Source organism: Panthera onca, chromosome C1 (assembly GCF_046562875.1).
Source record: "Panthera onca isolate mPanOnc1 chromosome C1, mPanOnc1 haplotype 2, whole genome shotgun sequence".
In the NCBI taxonomy this organism is placed as follows: domain Eukaryota; kingdom Metazoa; phylum Chordata; class Mammalia; order Carnivora; family Felidae; genus Panthera; species Panthera onca.
The window spans coordinates 177,450,730-177,456,729 of record NC_138346.1 but is presented as its reverse complement, the minus strand read 5'-3'; the positions used below and the strand labels follow the sequence as shown (position 1 = coordinate 177,456,729).

At 45.8% G+C, this 6,000-nt stretch overlaps 1 protein-coding gene across 6 annotated transcripts in view; it reads left to right on the top strand.

Annotated features, from left to right (window-relative positions):
• Nucleotides 1–1,190: 1,190 nt before the first annotated feature.
• MROH7 (maestro heat like repeat family member 7) overlaps nucleotides 1,191–6,000 on the top strand; it is a 58,999-nt gene continuing 54,189 nt past the window's right edge. For 5 of the 6 annotated variants that reach the window (XM_060624021.3, XM_060624017.3, XM_060624019.3 and 2 more), the window contains exon 1: nucleotides 1,251–1,434. The gene's annotated coding sequence lies outside the window, so the exon portion shown is untranslated. The other variant, XM_060624016.3, reaches the window with a different exon arrangement.

The following is a 6,000-nucleotide window of genomic DNA, read 5'->3' as shown; positions in this document are numbered from 1 at the left end:
GCAGGAGCAGACTGAGAAGGGGTCTCCACGCCAGAGCCAAGAGCTTGGACATGACCTTGGGGGCGGTGGGAGACACTGAAGGCGTGGGAATGAGTTGTCAGGGAGGCTGCAGGATGGTGGTGGCTGTAGCTCGTGGGAGAGCTTGCCCTATGTGACATGATTTAGAAGACTGGCCAAAATCTGGGCTTCCAATGGTGAGGACCTGAGCCAGAGCAGGAGTGTGTGGGGTTGGCTTTGGAGACAAAATTGGAAGGACCTTTGGTTAACTGAGTGCCAGAGGAGAGAGGGACTTAGAGGTGGTTCTTGGCAGAGGCTTGTCACTGCAGCTGGAGAGCGGGTGAGGGGCTACTGGGGCAAGATGAGAGTTTCTGCCGGAGGAGGATTCTGCTGAGAAAGAAAACTTGGTGATGTTGGTTGGTAGGTCACGTGGAAGAGGCGGCAAGTGGGCGGGACCTCTAGGAGGGAATTCACCGTAGCGCGCTAAGGCACCCGAGGTGGGGACTTGGGGTGATGAGGCCAGATTTAATGACCTGGGTAAATGGGAATACAGCTTAGTGGATAGTTCTATTACAGCTTTTTAAGTGGTACCCAGTGAAGTTTTTCTATGTAGTCACTGGTAATCTTAATCAGCTTAGTTTTTGCTCGCTACAAAGCTTTTCTTTAGCAAGATAATGGTTGCTCTATTTCCTTATCCTGGAATCTGGGTTTCATGGTCTGGGGCTCCTGACCCAGCCCTCATCCCTGCCCTACTCCAAACTGTTATCTGTGCTTTAGGTGAGGAGGCAGGGTGGGGTAGGGCAAAGATAAGGGACTTGCACAGTGTCTTAGCTCTTGACCTTGGGCTAGGATTTTCCCTCTGTGGGTCTCAGTGTCCTCAACGTGGACTGCCTGATTCCAAAGCCCTTTGCATACACCCTGCTACCCACAGGCTTCCCTCTCAGGTCTGCTGTGCCCCAGACCTGCAATGCTCCTCAGAACCAGGCTGTCACCCCAAGATAAACAAAGGTGTAAGATCATATGGTAAGGGGCTTTATGGGGAGGCTTGAATCCTGGGCAAGGGATTTGGCCTTCATTTGAGTGAGGTCATTTCTAGGCAGTGGTTGAAGGTCCTTCTTTGAAAGGATAGCTCCCTGCTTCTATCTACCGTGTAGCATGAGCAGGGGCCTCATTGGCTGGGAACTCCTGAGTCATGGTGACCTCACAAAGACCACAACACGGGCCTGGACTGGGGGGAGACTAGGTAAGCTGAGGGGTGGCTCTGGGAAAGTCCCAGGGGTGGGGGCATCCTCCACAGCCTGCACAAGGCAGTTACCACCTTGACCCCTCCCCCCTGGGGAAAGGTCTTTCCCTTCTGGCTGTAATTCTACAGTTAGAACTTCATATCTTTGGCTTAAGGCTGAATTTTCTGTTGCCATGTGGATGCCCCAGGTGGAGGTAACACATCGAACTTTCCATCAGCAGCTCAAGTCTCATGGAGAAAGAGTTTAGGCTTGTTCTGAGAGCATGGCTGGTGGGAGTTGGGGGAGGTGAGAGGGAAGAGGATGTGAAGATGAAGGAGGAATGCCGTAGATGGGGTGGTGGGGTGGGGGGTGGCGGGGGAAGAAGGCAGAGAACCTGGAAGCCAGACTTGGTCTTTATCTCAAGTCCCCCTACCATATCCTCACCAAAGAGATGATAAGATGAGCATTCATGGAGGTACCATTGGGGGCCAAGTGCTATGATGATCATTATGTCCATTATCCATTTTATTCCCTCCACTAATCTTGTGCACTGAGTATTTAGATTGATACAGAGCATGTTGAGGTTACCTGCCCTTGCTCACACCACTGGTGAGAGACAGAGTGGGTTTCAAATTCAGGTCTAGCTGACCACAAAGCCCTGGATTTGTGCATTATAGCTGGGCATCAGGAGGTTGTGTTGTTTTCACTAGACTTTTATTCTAGGGTTGGGGCCTAAGTGGCAGAGGGAATGGAGAATGGAAAACAGGAAGATGTGGCTTCACTGAGTGATTCATGCCGCAAAAATCTCTGGGGTGTTGTAGAAAAAGCTGTCAGTGGAGAGGACCTGGGTTTGAATTCTGGCTGCCATTTTCTGGGGCTTTGCAAACATTACTTTGGATTCCTGAATAGTCTCACTTCACGCCAGTAAGTGAAAATAATGATACCTATCTTGAAGAGTTGTCATCCACCCACCCATCCATCCATCCACCCATCCATCCCCTCACTCCATGAGCATTTCTAAACCTCCCCTGTGTGCTAGGTATTGTGCCACATGCTGGGGAAAAAAGAATAACAAAACAGCCAGAGACTGACCAAGCTCATTTTTTAGAGTAGAGACATATGAGTGAACAGAGGGATACACTAGAACAGAGTGATTACAGGAGGAGGGCACTTCACCCATATTTGAGCATCCCAGGAAGACTTCCTGGAGGAAGGGACACCTAAGCTGGGATCTAAAATGTTAGATGTTAGGGATGCCTGGGTGGCTCAGTCGGTTAAGTGTCTGACTTCAGCTCAGGTCATGATCTCGCGGTTTGTGAGTTCGAGCCCCACGTTGGGCTTTGTGCTGACAGCTCAGAGCCTGGAGCCTGCTTTGGATTCTGTGTCTCCCTCTCTCTCTGCCCCTCCCCACTCACTCTCTCTCTCTCTGTCTCTCTCTCTCTCTCTCTCTCTCTCCCCTTTCTCAAAAACAAACATTAAAAAGAATTTTTTTAATATTAGATGTTAGCCAGGGGAAGTGATAGAGGTTTGGTTGAGTAGTCTTGGAGAAGTTTGCAGGAAGTGGAAAGAATATTTACAAAGACCCTAAGTCAAGAAGGAAGCCAACATATTTGAGGCACTGGGAGAAGTTGAGAGTGGTTCAGGTATGGGGTGGGGAAGGGAATGTACGTAGCTAGAAAGATGGAGGGGCCAGGCCTGTGGGCTGAGGGCCCTGGTAAAAGAAACACAGACCTCAGACTGTAGATGAGGATGTCTCCACCCGTGGTCTGCACACCAGCTATGTGATAATCACAGAGGTGGTAGGGGGAGAGCTCAATAAAAGTCTAATTCCCCTCAGAGGTGCAAAGCAGAGGCCCAGAAATCTATCTTATAAAAAATGTAAGTTTTACCTACACCCCATCATGTGAAAGCCTGTGAGAAGTCACAGAGGGACCTTACAGGGGAATAACATGGTTTGATTTGCATGCACTTTTCCTTTGTCTGAGAATATCTATCTCCTCTTCATTCCTGAAGGATAATTTTGCCAGATACAGAATTTGCAGTTGACAGGTTTTTTGTTTTTTTTTTTTCTTTTTCTTTCAGCGCTGGAAAAATGTGTGCAACTTCTTTCTGGCCTCCCTGGTTTCAGATGAGAAATCCTCTGTCATTCGAATTGGTGTTCTCTGATAGATAATGCTTTCTGGTTGCTTTTAAGTTGCTTTTCATTTTTTTTAGTTTTCAGAAGTTTAATCATGATGTGTTTGGTGTCAATGTCTTTGGGCTTATCCTGTTTGTGGCTTTCTCAGCTCCCTAAATCGGTATGTTTATTTCTTTCACTAAGTTTGGAAAGTTTTCAGCTATTACTTCTCTGAATATTTTCAGCATCTCTGGAACTCCGATGATAATAGTGTTAGATATTTTGTTTTGTACCAGGTTCATTTTTTTCAGTCCCTTATCTCTGTTGTTCAGGTTAAGCGAATTTCATTGATCTGTCCTCAAGTTCACTGATTCTATCCTTTGTCACCTCCACTCTCTTCTTGAGCTCATCCAGCAACTTAAAATGTTTTCAGTTGTGCCTTTAAAATAACATCTGTTTTAATTTCAATTATTGTATTTTCATAACTTCTATTTCTTTGCTGAGATTTTCTAGTTTTTCACTTGCTTCAGGAGGATTGGTAATTGCCTGTTGAAACATTTTTTAATGGCATTTTTATTTTTTAAAATTTATTTTTTAATAAAAATTTTAAAATGTTTATTTATTTTTGAGAAGGAGAGGGAGACAGAGCGTGAGCAGGGGAGGGGCAGAGAGAGAGGGAGACAAAGAATCTGAAGCAGGCTCTGGGCTCTGAGATGTCAGTACAGAGCCCAACGCAGGGCTTGAAACCATGAGATCATGACCTGAGCCAAAATCAGACGCTCAAACTGACTGAGCCACCCAGGCGTCCCTTTAATGGCATTTTTAAATGTTTATTTATTTTGAAAGAGAGAGAGAGAGAGAGAGTAGGGGAGGGGCAGAGAGACAGGGATAGAGAGAGAATTCCAAGCAGGCTCCATGCTGTCAGCGTAGAGCCCAACGTGGGGCTCAATTTCATGAACAGTGAGATCATGACCTGAGCCAAAATCAAGAGTCGGATGCTCAACTGACTGAGCCACTCAGGTGCCCTGAAGCATTTTTATAACAACTGCTTTACAATCATGATCACAAATTCCAACATCAGATTCATCTCAGTGTTGGCATTAGTTATCTTTTCTCGAGATGAGATTTTTTTTAGTTTTTGGTATGATGAGTAATTTTTGACTGTGTCCTTGACATTTTGGATGTTATGTTAAGAGACTTTTGATCCTACTTAAACCTTCCCTTTTAGCTGGCAATCAACCTGTTAGGGCTTAGAATGTAGGTTCTGGCCTGCTTTTATGGACTGTAGTTCTTTTTTTTTTTTTTTTAATTTTTTTTAACGTTTATTTATTTTTGAGACAGAGAGAGACAGAGCATGAATGGGGGAGGGTCAGAGAGAGGGAGACACAGAATCCGAAACAGGCTCCAGGCTCCGAGCTGTCAGCACAGAGCCCGACGCGGGGCTTGAACTCACGGACCATGAGGTCATGACCTGAGCCGAAGTCGGCCACTCAACCAACTGAGCCACCCAGGCGCCCCAGTGGACTGTAGTTCTAATGATAGTTTTCAGAGCCTTGGTATACTTTTTTCTGCTGGGCCTCTTGTTCATTCCTGGTGATGCTGCCTGCAGGGGCAAGAAGGTGCTTCCCTTGATGGCCACCTGTTGCCACTGGGATGCCAGGAGCTGTGGGACCTAGTATATTCTCTGCCACTGGGTGGAGAGCCCCGAGATCCAAGGCTCTGCTAACACTCCTCCTGCAGGTGAATTGGCTTGCCACTGTCCTGGATATGGAATGGGGATTAGGGCTCCCCACTGGGGGCCCATCTCTGTTGGGCTTCCCCTTTCCTAGTCTTTTGGCCAATGGGAACAGGCTTTTCTTCCTCTGCATCTGTGTTGCAGTCCTCTCTGGTGTCCAGTTTGGGATATATGGGAGATAAAAAGAAAACCCTGGGGAACACACCCAGTGTCATCCCTCAAGTCCTGAGGTTCATAGCTAGTCCACTGCCTTCTTTCTAGCTTTAAAAGTCTTCTTATGGTTGTCAGTTGAATCATTTCCAGGATATTTAGTTGTATTTGGAAAGGAGGAACAGGGAAAAATGAGTCTATATCCTCTTGCCTGTTACATGCATTAGAAAAAATTGTGGTACAATATACATAGCATAACACTATTAGTGACATTGAGTAACTTCATAATGTTGCACAACAACCATCACTGTCTAGTTCCAGAACATTTTTGTCACTCCAAAAAGTAAGCCTGTACCCAGTAAGCAGTCACTTTCAATTCTCCTCTTTCCTTGGTCCCTGGCAACCTCTTTCTGCTTTAATCTGCTTTTAGTCTCTCTAGATATGATTATTCTAGATATTTCACATAAGTGGAATCATACAATATGTGGCCTTTTTTCACTTTGTATATTTTCAGTTTATCCTTGTTTAGCAAGTACCAGCATGAGACTCTTTTATGGCTGAGTAATAGTCCGTTGTATAGATGTACCACTTTTGTCTATCCATTCACCAGTTCATGGACAGTTGGGTTGTTTCCACCTTTGGCTCTTGTGGGTATGCTACTATGAATATTTTTGCACAAGTTTTCGTTTGAACACCCATTGTCAATTCTTTTGCGTACGTGGTAGGAGTGGAATTGCTGGATCAGATGGTAATTCTGTTTAACTTCTTGCAATACCACC